Source organism: Grampus griseus, assembly GCF_964374135.1.
Source record: "Grampus griseus genome assembly, chromosome: 4".
Classification (NCBI taxonomy): Eukaryota; Metazoa; Chordata; class Mammalia; order Artiodactyla; family Delphinidae; genus Grampus; species Grampus griseus.
Window position 1 is genome coordinate 75,513,351 of NC_138997.1, and position 15,376 is coordinate 75,528,726.

Genomic DNA, 15,376 nt, shown 5'->3' on the forward strand with positions numbered 1-15,376 from the left:
TTTTGTATACGGTGTTAGGGAGTGTTCTAATTTCATTCTTTTACATGTAGCTGTCCAGTTTTCCCAGCACCACTTATTGAAGAGGCTGTTTTTTCTCCATTGTATATTCTTGCCTCCTTTATGAAAGATAAGGTGACCATATGTGTGTGGGTTTATCTCTGGGCTTCCTATCCTGTACCATTGATCTATATTTCTGTTTTTGTGCCAGTATCATATTGTCTTGATTACTGTAGCTTTGTAGTATAGTCTGAAATCATGGAGCCTTATTCTTCCGTTTTTCTTTCTCAAGATTGCTTTGACTATCCGGGGTCTTTTGTGTTTCCATACAAATTGTAAAATCTTTTATTCTAATTCTGTGAAAAATGCCATTGGTAGTTTGATAGGGATTGCATTGAATCTGTGAATATCTTATGTTTGTTGACCATCTTTATGTCTTCTTTGGAAAAATGTCTATTCGTACCCTCTGCCCATTTTTTATCCTTACCAAATATATTATTGACAAATATCATCTCCTATTTTGTAGTTTGTCTTTTTGTTTTGTTGATGGTTTCCTTTGCTGTAAGGAAGCATTTTAGTTGGATATAGTCTCATTTGTTTATTTTTGCTTTTATTTCTCTTGCCTGAGGAGACACATCCAAAAAGATATTTCTAAGACTGATGCCAAAGAGTATACTGCCTGTGATTTATCCTAGGAGTTTTATGGTTTCAGATCTTCCATTCAAGTCTGTAATCCATTTTGAATTGATTTTTGTGTATGATAAAAAATAATGGTCTAGTTTCATTCTTTTGCATGTGGCTGTCCAGTTTTCCCAACACTATTAATTGAAAACTTTCCTTTCTCCATTATATGTTCTCAGCTCCTTTGTTGTAATTTAGTTGTTCATATATATGTGAGTTTATTTATGGGCTTTCAATTCTGTTCCATTTATATGTGTGTCTGTTTTTCTGCCAATCCCATACTGTTTTAATTACTAGAACTTTGTAGTAAAATTTGAAATCAGAGAGTGTGATACCTCTAGTTTTGTTCCTTTTTCTCAGGATTGCTTTTGCTATTTGGGGTCTCTTGTGGTTCCATATCAATTTCAGAATTTTTTGTTCTGTTCATGTGAAAAAGGTCACTGGTACTGTGACAAGGATTGCATTGAATCTGTGAATGAATATGGATATTTTGATAATATTCATTCTTCCAATCCATGATCACAAAATAGCTTTCCATTTCTTTTTGTCATCTTCAATTTCTTTCAACGTCTAATAGTTTTCAGTGTACAGGTCTTTCACCTCCTTAGTTAAATTTATTCCTTTGTATTTTATTCTTTTGTTGCAATTGTACATGGATTCCTTTCCTAATTTCTTTTCTGCCAGTTCATTGTTATTGTATAGAAATGAAATAGATTTTTGTATATTGATTTTGTGCCCTGTAAACTTTACTGTATTGGTTTATTATTTCTAAGAGTGTTTTTGGTGGAGTCTTTAGCATTTTCTACATATAATATTATGTCATCTGCACATATTGACAGTTTTGTTTTTACCTGTCTAATGTGGATATCTTTTGTTTCTTTGACTCACCTAATTTCTCTGGCTAGGACTTCCAATAATATGTTGAATAAAGTCACAAGAATGCACATCCTTGTCATGTTTCTGATCTTAGAGGGATAACATTTGGTTTTTCACCACTAAATATAATGTTAGCTGTGGATTTGTCTTATGTGACCTTTATTATGTTAAGGTACACTCCTACTATACCCATTTTATTGAGAGTTTTCATCATAAATGGGTGTTGAATCTTGTCATGTTTTTTCTGCATCTATTAAGATAATCATATGATTTTTATTCTTCATTTTATTAATGTTGTGTATCATACTGACTGATTTGCAAATGTTGAACCATCCTTGCATCCTGGAATAAATTCCACTTGGTCATGGTGTATGATCCTTTTTTTTTTTTTTTTTTTTTTTTGCAGTATGCAGGCCTCTCACTGTTGTGGCCTCTCCCGTTGCGGAGAACAGGCTTTGGACGCACAGGCTCAGTGGCCATGGCTCACGGGCCCAGCCGCTCCGCGGCATGTGGGATCTTCCCGGACCGGGGCACGAACCTGTGTCCCCTGCATCGGCAGACGGACTCTCAACCACTGCGCCACCAGGGAAGCCCCTAAGGTATTGCTGTATTCAGTTTTCTAATATTTTGTTGAGAATTTTTGATCTATGTTTATCAAAGGTATTGGCTTGTAATTTTTTTGTGTGTGTTGTCCTTGGCTGGTTTTGGTGTCAGAATAATGTTGGCTTCGTGTTAGGAAGTATTTCCTCCTCTTCAATTTTTTTCAAGAGTTTGAGATGTATATATTAAATCTCTTTGAATATTTGGTAGAATTCACCAGTTAAGCCATCTGGTCCTGGATTTTTGTTTTTTGGGAGGTTTTTGATCACTGTTTCTATCTTCTTACTAGTGATAAGTTTATTCTGATTTTCTACTTCATGATTTTGTCTTGGAAGATTGTTTGATTCTAGAATTTATCCATTTCTTCTAGATTATCTAATTTGTTGGTGTATAGCTCTCATAGTAGTCTCTTATTCCTTTGTATTTCTGTAGTATCCATTGTAACTTCTCTTTCATTTCTGATTTTCTTTATTTGAGCCTTCTCTCTCTTTTCCCTAGTGTGTTTAGCTAAAGTTTTGTCAATTTTGTTTATCTTTTCAAAGAACTGATTCTTAGTTTCATTGATCTTCTAGTCTTTTTAGTCTCTGCTTCATTTATTTTCACTGTGATCTTTATTATTTCCTTTCTCTCCTAATTTAGGGCTTCATTTGTTCTTCTTTTCCTAGTTCCTTTAGGTGTAAGTTTAGATTGTTTATTTTAGATTTTTCTTGTTTCTTGAGATAGGGCTGTATTGCTATAAACTTCCATGTTAGTGGTGGTTTGCTGCATCCATAGATTTCAGTATGTTGTATTTTCACTTTCATTTGTCTTCAGGTATTTTTTATTTCTCCTTTGATTTTTTTTTTGTTGCTGTTGTTGGCAATAGTTGTTCAGTAGCATGTTGTTTAGATTTATATATTTGTGATTTTTTTCAGCTTTCTTCTTGTAGTTGATTTCTAGTTTCATACCATTGCAATCAGAAAAGATGCTAGGAATGATTTCAATCTTAAATTTATGGAGACTTGTTTTGCGTCCCAACATACGTTCTATCCTTGAGAATGTTCTATGTGCACTAAAGAAGAATGTTTTTTCTGCTGTTTTTGGATGAAATATTCTGTATATGTCTCAAGTTCATCTAATCTAATGTTTCATTTAAGGCCAGTGTTTTCTTGTTGACTCTGTCTGGATGATCTGGCATAAGTGGGGTGTTAAAGTCCCCTACCATTATTGTGTTGCTATCAATTTCTACCTTTAAGTCTGTTAATAATTACTTTTATATATATTTAATGCTTCTATATTATGCACATATATATTAATTACTCATGCCTTCTTGATGGATATTCCCCTTTGTCGTATAAAGTGTCTATCTTTGTCTTTTTTACCTTTTTTGGCTTGAAGTCTATTTTGTCTGATATGAGTATGGCTACACATACTTTGCCTGCTTTATTTTGTCTGCCATTTGCTTGGAGTGTCATCTTTCATCCCTTCATTTTGAGTCTATATTTATCTTTAGAGCTGAGATGATTCCCCTGGAGGCAGCATGTAATGGAGTCTTGTTTTTTAATATAGCCAGCCACTCTCTGTCTTTTGATTGATTGAATTCAATCTATTTACATTTAGGGTGATTCTTGATAAATGAGGATTTAACGTAGCCATTTTATCTTTTGTTTTCTGATTGTTCTATATCTCCATTATTTCTTTTTCTTTGTGTTTCTGTCTGCCATTTTAGTTTGATGGTTTTCTATGATGTTTTCTCAGCTTCCTTTTTTTATGTTTTGTGTCCCTGATCTAGATTTTTGTTTGGGGTTATCATGGGGTTTCTATTAAATGTCTCATAAATAAAATAGTCTTTTTCTGCTGATAGCATCATAGCGTCATTTGCCTATACAAGTTCTATCATTTTCCTCTTCACCTTTTATGTTTTTGTTGTCCCACATTATCCCTTTTTATATTTTGAGTTTGTTATCAAATTGAAATAGCTATAGTTATTTTTTGGATGCTTTTTTCCCTTTAATTTTTATGCTATAATAAAGTGTTTAACAACCTATTCTTCTACAGAGTTGCAATATTCTTATTCTCTCTATGTACTGATCACCTTACTCAAAGTTTTGCATGGTTTTCCTTTTTCATTTCATGTAGAAGAACTCCTTTCAACATGGTTTGTAAGGCAGGTCTATTGGTGATGAATTCCCTCAGCTTCTGTATGTCTGGGAAAGTCTTTATTTCCCTCTCATATCTGAAGGATAATTTTGCTGTATATTCTTGGCTGACAGTTTTTATCTTTCAATATTTTGAGTATGTCATTCCAGTTTCCTGACCTATAGAGTTTCTGCTGAGAAATTTGCTGATAGCCTAATGAGGGTTCTTTTGTTGGTTACTGTGTTTTATTCTGTGGCTGCCCTTAAAATTCTTTTTTATCATTGACTTTTGCCTTTTTTCATATAATGTGTCTTGGACAAGGTTATTTTGCACTGATGTAACTGGGTGTTCTATTAGCTTTGTGGACTTATATATACAGTTCCTTCCCCAGGTTTGGGGCATTTTCAGCTATTATTCCTTTAACTAAACTCTCTGCCCCCTTTTTTCTCTTCTCCTTCTGGGTTACCCATTATCCTTATGTTGCCTTTTCTAATGGAGCTGAAGAGTCCTCGTAGAATTTCTTCATTTAAAAAAAATCTTAGTTCTCTCTGCTCTTCTACCTAATTATTTGTAGACTTCTATCTTTGAGCTCACTAAGTCTCTCTTCCATGTGATCTGCTCTATGGAGCACTGCTGCTGCCCAGGTCCTTGTGCCCATGATGGCTGCCACTGCAGCCAGGAAAGTGGAGTCCTGTGTGTCACCTTTAACCACTATTGCAGGTGCTGGATTCTCTGGGCCTGCAGGCTCAGCCATCACAGATGGTGGGCCATGATCAGAGGCATAGCCTCTGCTATTCCCAGAGTTCCACCTTCTCTATGTGTTCTAATCTACCTACCTTCGGATGTACTGATGTGTGGATCTCTCTGGTATTCTGCTGTGTTAGACAGAGGAACATTTTGTTGAATTATGGATGTTTCACTTGTTGTAGATTAAAGGGGAGAATAAAAGGGAGTATCTCATGCTGCCATGATGATGACATCACCCCCTTTTTTCTTCTCTTGACAGATATTTTTACTTCTTATGTAAACTATTTCATTTAATTTATTCTGTAAGATATTTCTAATCACACAATTTTTTTAAAATCCTATTTTATTCGAGATGTACTTGTAGTTTGAAGGGACATGGTGCTTGTGGAAAGATTGTGGATTTAAGTTCATTTTCTTAATTTCTCTATCATGCATTGGAGATGGCTTTTTTCCTATACATGATAAGAGAATATATAAGAAGAGACCAGAATAATTACTGATTATTATTTATATGTGCAATGCATCTATAAAATATTTGAGGAGAAATAAAGAATAAGCTATTCTTGGGGCTGAGGAAAGATTCATTGAGAGAGAGAAGAACCTGCTACTTCTCAAATGGGTCTTAGCAGATTCTAGCAGATAAGCCCCATTTAAGAAGCACTGGTTCTGGAATTTAAGAAATGTATGCCTTGGCCAGAAGCCAGGGCTTACTCTCTCTTAAAAAGTTGTTAAATATAGAAATTCTGTTGATGGTCTTCAGGTTTCCATGAGCCAAATAAGCAAAACATTTATATGTCAATTTACTTCTTCTACTTGAAAATTGCTCATGTGAAAAAATAATTTTTGTCAACGTCCTGAAGATATTATTTGTTTATTTATTCTAAATAAAAATGTATAGTATGAGATTCTATTTTAATTCTTCTTATTATTATCATGAATCATTATTAATTATTATGAAAGCAAAACCAAAGATTCATGTAATTGAAATCACTTTCTAGCTGAATCCAAACTTGCTTTTGTGTTTTTGTATAATATTGTCTTTTTTATCAATCAGTGGAAACTTACTTTTACAAGAAAAAACAGACAAGTGTGAAGGCCATATTTTTCTGTGCCTGTCCCAATGTAATAAAGGAAATTATAGTTTTAAAATGTGCTTAAGTATAATTTTTCTGGAGATCTCTAAACATTCAATAGTTTTTCAAATATTTTCTTTATGGCTAGGAGGTTAACAATTCTTGCTGTAAGTGGGCTGTGCTCCTGGCTGCCTACTCTGAGAAGCAGAATCTTGAATATAATTGTCAGAGTTCCTCAGTCTAGTCTAATCTAGTCCCTCAATCTGATCATATATTTTTTTAAATAACAGTATTATTGAAATATAATTTACATAACATATAATTCACCCATTTAAACTGTGCAATTCAATGGTTTTTTTAGCGTATTCACAGATGGGCACAATCATTACCACAGTCAATTTTAGAACAATTTCTTAGACTCAAAAAGAAACCCCATACTCTTTAGTTATCTCCTATCCCCCATCACCCATCTCCAAGCAACCACTATTCTAATCTGTCTCTATAAATTTTCCTATTCTGGACATTTCATGTAAATGGCAACATATACTATGTAGTCTTTTGTTTTCATGGTTCAGTCATGTTGTAACATCTATTAGTACTTTATTCATAATATTCCATTGCATGGACATACCACATTTTGTTTATCCATTCATCAGCTGATGGATTTTGGGTTGTTCCCAACTTTGGGCTGTTAGGAATAATGCTGCTATAGACATTTGTGTACAAGTTTTGTGTGGGCAGATGTTTTATTTTGTGTATATACTTGGGAGAAGAATTCTTCAAAGGCCACAATCAAGAAAATGAAAAGACAATTCACAGAATGTAGGAAAATATTTTCAAATCATACGTCTAATAAAGAACCTGTATCTAGATTATATAAATAACTCAATGATAGAAGGAAGAATAACCAAATTTTAAAATGGACAAAGGATACGAATAGACATTTCTCCAAAAAAGATATAGAAATGGTCACTAAGTGCATGAAAAGATATTTATCATCATTAGTCATCAAAAATATGCAAATCAAAACCTACAGTAAGATACCACATCACACCCACTAGAATGACTATAACCAAAAAGTCATATGATAAACTGTATTAGCAAGAATATCATTGCATCAATCAGAAGACTCATACACTGCTGGTGGGATGTAAAATAGTGCAACCACATTGGAAAATAGTCTGGCAGTTTCTCAAACAGTTAAATACAGAGTTACCATACAATCATGTGTTTTACAATTATTTTTAGCTCCCTCTGATATACCAATGAATTCATTTCTAGGGACCTGCATCCTTGTTAGGCTATATCTTCAGGATAATTGGAGAAAAACATCTGTGGCAATTTATGATATATGAAATGATTTTCATCTTGTATAATGTGGTTTTCTAGAAACTAAATGAACTGGGCCATGAAGAATTCATTGGCCAGAATAACTTCTTATCCCTGCATAATTTTTAATAGGAAAAAGCAATCAGACATAGATGTTCCAGCATCTGGGAGAAAAGAGACCTGAAGGTGAATAAGAATTGATGTTGGAGGAAGCTGATTATAATAACATAGACTCCTCATTATAAACCAAAATCACATGTAAATTTCCCATTGATTTATGAGATTTTGCCAACTAGTCTCATTTAGTCCATGGCAATCTACCACTGATTCCTCTACAATATTTTTCATATCTTCTCTAACCCTATATCAGCACTCACCATTCATTAAAGCACCATTGTAATAGAATCCTGATTTTCCTTTCAGCCTCTGTCCTATCTTACCCACCCTATATAGTTCAGTGTGAATGTTCTTCAAATGTCAATTTGCCTCCTAAATATCTGTACACAAATTAAAGCCTCTAATAAGGCCTTTCAATAATTGAGGAGCTCTAGCTTTATCTCTGTCTATACTCTAACCATGCAAAGATAACTCAAATCTCATATATCACCCTTTAACTATTTGAAAATAATGCATATACCTCATCTGCTTTTCTTCATTCAAATTTTTATCTGAATCTTTCAAAGCAAGGCTTAACGAATTTTTTTATGTACTTGATCTGACAAAGATGGATAGTAGTGTGCCAATGATGACTACCCTGCTTTTCAGTGCAAAAATGTCCATGACCACTATATTTTCACTTAAGATCGTTACATTTATTAATATAAAATGATTCTTTTTTCATATAGCATTTTTTTGCCTTAAATACTACTGCAATGGATGTTAAAATTATAATTCTGCTTTCCTTTTGTCATGCTTACTTGGTATCTATTTGTCTTAGCTGCCAATCCTATAGCAGTTTTATCCACATTTCTTCTCAGAAATAAACATTTTAATTGTAATTTGAAGGAAACTAAAACTGCTACTGATTACTTGCCAAAGTCTGAACCCATGAAAACACCTTCATATGTTGCTTAGTTGTGTATGAGGTTTTTAACTCCTGTTTTTCTAACTCTCCACAATTTTTTAGATTTTGTATCAAAATGTCAAATCTACTACACACTTCTCTTCTTTACAGAGCATATAATTCTATCATAGCTTACCAAAGGAATTAAAAAGAAAACACTTGTAACACTTGTCATAAAATATAAACTCAAGTTGCCTTCACTCCAGGACCTATCAAAAGCTTAGAAAGGAGTTATATTTAGAGAAGTCTGTGTAAAGTTGGTGAAGAGTCCTCCCCTGCTTTCTTATTTTAAGGCATATTTTTCTATTAAGGTGCATTGCTGAACACTAGCGCAGATCCTCAGAGAATCATTTTATGGAAATCATATCTAATGTGAGAACTTGACTTTCTTTGATTAGTACAAGGAATGGAAGTAAGTAAATCACTCTTAGAATTGATATAAAATTATTTCCAAAGGTATTACCAATAAACAAGATAATAAAATATACCTAATGACAATATTCATTCACAACCAAATCCTGTTAAAATTTTGTTTCTCCAGAGATTCTCTTTCTCTAATGAGAAGTGTCTAATATTGTTTCCCTTTATGTTCTAGCTATCAGTAAATTAATAGCCAAATTTTGTTTGGCCAGTGTGCTGGAGAAGGAATATGTGTTTAGTGAGTGTTGAAAGTTCCATAAACCAAGATGAGTGAGAATCTTTGGACCTTTGATATTTGTTTACTTGATCTGTTAGAAAATGGAATTAAAATGTATCAGTTGAAAAAAACAGAATTGAAATATGTCAGTTGGAGAACATGACAGACAAAACCCATTAGAGTATTTTAAAAGGGAAATAAAAGAAATATATAGTATGATCTTGAGTTTTTATCTTGAATTGTGTAAGAAAAATATTTTTATGCTTGCTAATTTGTTATGTACCTACTAGAAAATAAAAGAAACTTTTCTAAAAAAAAATCTAAGTTAAGGGGAAAATTGCAGTTGGGTGTCTTGTGTCAATTATCTTTGTGCAAAAGAGGGCAACAAGCCATCTTAAGAGAAAGGAACACTGTGCATGCCCTATCCACAGAGCTTTTTGTATGTGTATCTTCTAATACATCTTATGTTTAATTCTCTCCGAGCTTGGAAGTTTCTGAAGGCCAGAGATATTGTGACTAGAGAACTAAGAAGCAAATTCTGATAAAACATTATTATTTAAATTTATTCTATGTAAAATAAAATCTCTCTAAGAGTTTTGAAATTTCCAGTCACTGCCTGACAGGAAAAACACTCCTAATTGATTTATTAATGTTGAGTAATTTTGAAGCTTTCCCTTTTGTGACTATATAGCTCATTGTTAAAATCTATTTTAATAGTTTTATCTTTTTTACTATTATGTTTTTGGTATTTGATTAACTTTTAAAACATGAGATATTGTAAAAAAGTCTACCTGAAAATTCCAAGGAAAAAATTTATTTTTCCCTTTAGACTCTTCCAAGAGTCATTATGGAATTTATTAAACAATACTTGTACCTGTTAATAGTAAACCACAGGGCAAGATCACGGAACTAGGAACTGGCCAAATGAGAAATATTACTGTATATATATATATATATATATATATATATATATATATATATATATATATATATATATACACACACATACATACATATATATATGTATATATATATGTTAAATAAATTGAACATGTTAAATAAGACAAAATAAATAAATATGTTAAATAAAAAGGGTATTGTGTCCAAGCACTCATGTTTAACTGATAACTTTTGGCAGTGTTTTGTCTTGCCTAGAGCTTTAAAGTGTGGCCATAAAAAGTATGAATCGTCTATTTCTGAACAAGGCTAATCTAAATTAAAGAAAAGGTATGATGACTTATAACAAAAACTAACTAAACAATACTTCACTTGTCAGGTTTTAAAAGAGATGGTCTAGAATAATAAAGAAAATCCCAGTATCATAAAAACAAGTGATATTTTGTAAGAAGAGTTAAAGTTAAAAAGAGATTGAGGAAATCTGGGAGAGCTTCAAACCCATCAACTCATTTTCTGGGATCCAGGCAAGATGTCTATTATGAACAAGTGTGGAGAACAGTGGTCTATCCTCAGTCAAGTTTTATTTCTTTCACTATTCCCAGGTATTTATTTCAAAGATTAAGTGATTTACACCTAATCTGTAGGTCACTTCAGCCTCCTGTATAACAAAGTACCAGAAAAATCAAAAACTTTAAGAAGAATATGACCAAAAACCAGTTGGTAGATAAATCATTAAAAAAAAAAAAAAAGCCAGAACATAACTTAACTGTAAATTGCAAACAATCTGGTGATAGAAGATTGAGAAATAAAAGTGGAAGTTCAGTCAAATTGGGACATACTGAATTGGGGACAACAGGTATTTCAGTGATGAAACTCTTGAGACTGTGTTTTGAGATAATATTTGAAATCACAGAAGTATTAATATATTAATATAAGTATTAATGTATTATATATTAATATATTGTGGGGTGGTAATAATCTAGCAATTCAAAGGCCTCTGATTATTCATGAGAACAATCCTGATAATGGAAAACTTCAAGTAAAAACAATAAAGGAAGTTACAAAGGAGGATCTCCTTCCATATATCATCCAGATCTACTAAAGACAGATATCCAAAATTGTCTACTTAATAAAATTCTCCTAGAATTTCAAAGATATTGACTTCTTACCTGCTCCAAAAAATACTGTTCTCTCCAAAGAGATTTAAATAGAGGGTTGGCTACTCAGAAGAGGTTGGGGACAATTTAAGGTGTCAATGTTTTTCTCAGTCTCTGTAGTACTTGCTCAATCTGGAAAGAGATAAAATGATAATTGTTTATTGGTTTTAGAATAAAACAGATCCTAAAAACTACAATAAGCCTATGAGTTAATTAATAAAGATACAAATAATTTCATTTTCAGGTCTGGGACAAGAGAATTTGTCATCAGTTGACCATAAATAAAAGCCTAAAGGAAGTTCTTGAGATGAAAAGAAAATGATAAAAGAAGAAATCTTGGAACATCAAAAAAGGATGAAATCACAATGCAAAAAGTTGAAATCCAAGTAAGTACATTAGACTCATAAGTTTTCTAAATTATGTTTGAAAATTTAAGTAAAAATTATAATAATATCTGATGTGGCTCTTGAATACATAGAAGAAATATATGACAATTATTAAAAAATGGGAAAATGTAAAGAAACCTAAAGGGACATAAGTTTTCTATACTTCATTCAAACTGGTGAGCATTACTAGATTGTGATAAATTTTATATGTATAATATAATGTCTAAAGCAACTACTAAAACATTTACAAAGAGATATACTCAGAAACAATATAGATAAATCAAAATTAAATTTTTTAAAAAGGACAAATAACACACAGGAACACAAACAAAAAACAAAGCAATGAAGAATAAACAAACAACTCTAAAGAATAAAATGCCTAACTCAAGATCTAACATATTAATAATTATATTAAATGTAAATGACTTAAGTCCAACAAATAAAAGATTAACAGCATGAATTTAAAAAAAAAAAAAAAAAGATCCAGGGGAACTAAGATCCTGCAAGCCATGCGGCACAACCAAAAAAAAAAAAAAAAAAAATACAACTATATGTTGTGTACAAGGTACAAGAAACTCACTTCAAATTATGATACAAATGATACTGATGCACAATGTGAATTAGTCAAGCTCAACAAATGTTAGCAGCATGGAAAAAACTTTTCATCTTACTGAATGACAGTTACATACCAGCCCCTCAAAGTTATTTTTAAAAACAAAAACGCTAGTTTGAAAAGATACATGCACCCCAGTGTTCATAGTAGCATTATTTATAAGTGCCAAGGTATGGAAGCAAACTAAATTGCTTACATCTATCAAGAGATGAATGGGGGCTTCCCTGGTGGCACAGTGGTTGAGAGTCTGCCTGCTGATGCTGGGGACACGGGTTCGTGCCCCGGTCTGGGAAGATCCCACATGCCGTGGAGCGGCTGGGCCCGTGAGCCATGGCCGCTGAGCCTGCGCGTCCAGAGCCTGTGCTCCGCAATGGGAGAGGCCACAACAGTGAGAGGCACGCATATCGCAAAAAAAAAAAAAAAAGAGAGAGATGAATGGATAAAGAATATGTGTAATGAAATACTACTCAGTCATTAAAAAAGAATAAATTTTGCCATTTTCAGCAACATAGATAGATTTGGAGGGCATTATGCTAAGTGAAATAAGTCAGAGAAATACAAATACTGTATGATATCACTTATATGTGGAATCTAAAAACATACACTAAACTAGTGAATAAAACAAAAAAGAAGCCGACACAGATACAGAGAACAAACTACTGGTTACCAATGGAGAGAGGGAAGAGGGGGAGGAAAAATATAGGGATGGGAGAAAAAAGTGTTATTATGAGATTATAAGAAATATGTGTGAAACTTTTGAAAATTGTAAAACACTACAGAATCTAAAGAATCTTTCATTCAAAAAAATAAATTAAAATTTTTAAAAATAAAAAACGATTAAGTTTAGGTTTCACCTGCTCTTAAAAGTATAAAAAAATGGTTATTTTAGTGAAGTCCATTAATAGTAAATTTTGTTAATTTCTTTTAGTATAAAATGTTATATTTCACTCTCATTCTTGAATTAGGATTAAATTAGGGATAAGGTTTACTGTGAAATTTCCATTCTCTCTTAAACTTTGTTGATATTATTCTACTGTCTTCTAGCTTTCACTGTTGCTACTGATAATTTTTGTATTGATTTGTTATTATTTATGGGTAAACTGTATATACACTCTGGATGCTTTAAGATATCTTTGATTTTAACATTCTGTAGTTTTATTATTATGTGGCTTACAATGGATTTCATTTTACTGATACTGCTTAGTGTTTATTAAAGTCTATCATCATTTCTGGAAACATTTTGTGTCAAATATTGCCTCTTTCACAGTCTATTTTATTATTTTGGGACTCTGATTTCATATATTAGACTTTATTACATTCTATGTCATTCATCTTTTTTTTTTTTTAAGATGTTGGGGGTAGGAGTTTATTAATTAATTTATTTTTGCTGTGTTGGGTCTTCGTTTCTGTGTGAGGGATTTCTCTAGTTGTGGCAAGCAGGGGCCACTCTTCATCGTGGTGCATGGGTCTCTATCACGGCCTCTCTTGTTGCAGAGCACAGGCTCTAGATGCGCAGGCTCCGTAGTTGTGGCTCATGGGCCTAGTTGCTCCGCGGCATGTGGGATCCTCCCAGACCAGGGCTTGAACCCGTGTCCACTGCATTAGCAGGCAGATTCTCAACCACTGCACCACCAGGGAAGCCCCTGATTCATCTTTTATTTTATATTTTCTACCTCTCTGACTGTATCCCCTGAATTCTGCAAAATGTCTTTAAATATAATTTACAGTATATATATATATATATAATTTATATAATTTATCTCTATACTGCTGTTTAAAATATCAATAATTTTTTTTCTTTTTTCTGTAAGGCTTATCATTTTCATTAATTAAAGTTCTATTTTTAAAAATATGTCTTTTCTTTTTCTGGTTTTGATTCTAACTTTTATATCCTTAAAATTCTATTATTTTATATTCCCCACTCAATATTTCCAAAACTTTATTTTGAATAAGCTCTAATTCTAATTCAAAAGATAGTACATTAGAACCCCACACTACACAAGTCCAACCTCAGGATCTTACTAATTTTAAACTGTCAGTCACATATCCTCTATCTATTTAATTTATTAGGAATTTTTAAAAGTTAAATAAATTTTGCATTTATTATGCATATTTGGTCACATTTAAAATATTTATCCTATATTCATAGATATGTACACACTTCATTAAAAAATAATCCCAACAGTGATAGAAAGTGGGACCTCTCACCAAAAATTGATTAAATTATTGATCCAAGTTGTTTAATAGTTTAGCCATATATAGGATGTGTAGGGATGTATGTGCATGTGTGTGTATGTTTTGGTAAGGGGTCCCCAAGGGCACCCCTGGGTTTGATTATTTGCTTGGAAAACTCACAAGATTCTCCATATAGTCCCATTCATAACTATGGCATATGACAATGAAAGGTAGAAAGCAAAATCAGCAAAGGGAAAGGGCACATGGGACAAAATCCAGAGGTAACATGTGCAAGCTTTCAAGAGTCCTCTCCCAGTGGATTCACATAGAATGTGCTCAGTTCCTTCAGTAACCAGCGTGACAACACATATAAAATATTGTCTAAAAGGGAAACTCATTATAGACTCAGTGCTCAGAGGTTTTGTTGGGTGTTATTCATATAGGCACCCTCTGTGTAGCACTTACCACATTTTAAGACATCCAGTAGGAAAGTAGGTGCTCAGCATAAAGCCACATTTTTTTGTGTGCAGTTTATACAGTGTGAACCAGTCTTAACAAGTTATGAGAATGGTGGATATGCTCCCATGATTGTAAGTTTCCAGCCACCTTTAGAAAATAGTCCACTTTGTAAACAAATCTTTCTCAAAATAGCAGTCTCCAGTCTTCTGTGTTAACTATTTTCTGCACTGTATGTGTGTGTTCTATGTTCTTCTTACTTTAATTTATGAGAAAAATATATGAAGACAAATTTCAGGCATTCTCAGAAGCACATCTACAAAATCATGGTCTGTATACCTATATGTTCTCCGTTCCCTCCTATTACTCCAGATGGACAATTCACGGTTCTCTCTAAGGCCAACTCCTCTATCAATGGATCATATCCCACCTTCTCTCATCCTTCCCTCTCATTACTCTTAGCATATGAACATGCTATAATATTGCTATCTGAAAAACAAACCAAAAAACTAATTTGAGTAAGCACAATTATGAGAATACTATTGCCAAATCTTTAGATTATTAGAATAAA